Genomic DNA, 1,612 nt, shown 5'->3' on the forward strand with positions numbered 1-1,612 from the left:
TAGCGTAACTAACTACACATGAATTATGTGTATTCTGTCAAGGACCTATGATTTCAATATTATATATACATTGCAGCCTGGTTTATTTTTACACATATTATAAAAAAAAAACATGATTTTAAACATTTAATGGTAGGTAGAATTTACTTAATATTTTATCTATTGTTTTCACTTTCTACTGATACAGTGTCGCACACTTTCAAAGTTAACAGTTTCGCCGGACCTGCATTTTTGTATGACAATATAAAACAAGCAATATCTTACAGCAGTGTATAAAAAAAAATGTGGACGCAACTTGACCCCGATGGTTGACCTTTGTATTATAATACATAATGAGGCACAACCTATTATTGAAAAGGAGTGTACGTAAAACACGAGCTGCACGAGAAAAAGGAAATATAAATTTGTGTAAATATAAATTTGTGTATTGGAAAGTTTTAACGGATCAAATGTAAGTATATATACTTTGATACTGCACTGTATACAAACTAATTCCATATAAATATACAAGGCTACCCTAAGCACCCTTGATTTCTATAATGAAATAATCGATATGAATAATCAGCCTAAGGTCAACCATCGCGGTCAAGTTGCGACTACTATATTATTAGTATAAATGATAAGGTAAATATTTAGTGGTTTTAATAGATTACAAAAATAGATTAGATACGTTTATAATGTATGGTCATAGAAGATAAAATAAAGCAACGATAAAGTGGGCATCTCAGGGGTATATTAAGGTACTTCTGCAAGTTCGGATCAAAATTCTTATACTATGAAAATTTAAATTATTTTAGAATATACTTAGGAAGTACGGCAAATAAAGATATGGCCTATAATATGGTGAAATAAAATGTACAGGTCGTTGTGCTAGTTGTTTTTGCACATTATTAAAGAGATCTGCGTAGTTCAAGTTTATTTTAAGACATATAAAAATTTACACAATGGTTACCATTAATTCAAAAAATAATTTTTATTTCCGTACGACGTTTCTACGGAATCATATTAGGGACATCACGTTTTCGCCCCTCGCCTTTCACAGATGCTTTAATCAAGAAAAAAAAAAACGCGAGTTTTGCTCATAACATTCTCGTATCTATTTAAAAAATGAAGAGATATAGTAATAAATTTGTATTGGAAAATAAAAAAATCGAGAGATTCAACTTTTTATTTCGCGCACTCTTTTCCACAAACATTGATGGTGGAAAAACACGACATTTTATTGTAGAATCTTTTTCGCAGCCGACTCAATGATGTCGGACTTATTTTCAGACACTATCGGTCGTCGTTGGAGACTGAAGAAAAAAACCGAGAGTCTACCATGTGCTTTGTAGATAATAAACCAGACTAAGCTAAATACGTCAGGTATAACTATGTATTCAGATTTTATTGATATTTATTTTTTAAAGTATATTTCTAATTTACAAGACAAACCCTTGAATTGTAACCGTAAATGAGTTGGTTCTTGCCTTTTCACATATGATATTATTTAAGTAATTCATTCAAATGCGAAGTCCTAAATTTTCAAAATAGAGATGATAATTCTAGCGTGCTTCTCGGTAAAGGTGATGCTGTAAAAGTCGGTCCATCAAAACAGCAAAAGAATGGATTC

This window comes from Mercenaria mercenaria, chromosome 15, assembly GCF_021730395.1.
Source record: "Mercenaria mercenaria strain notata chromosome 15, MADL_Memer_1, whole genome shotgun sequence".
Classification (NCBI taxonomy): Eukaryota; Metazoa; Mollusca; class Bivalvia; order Venerida; family Veneridae; genus Mercenaria; species Mercenaria mercenaria.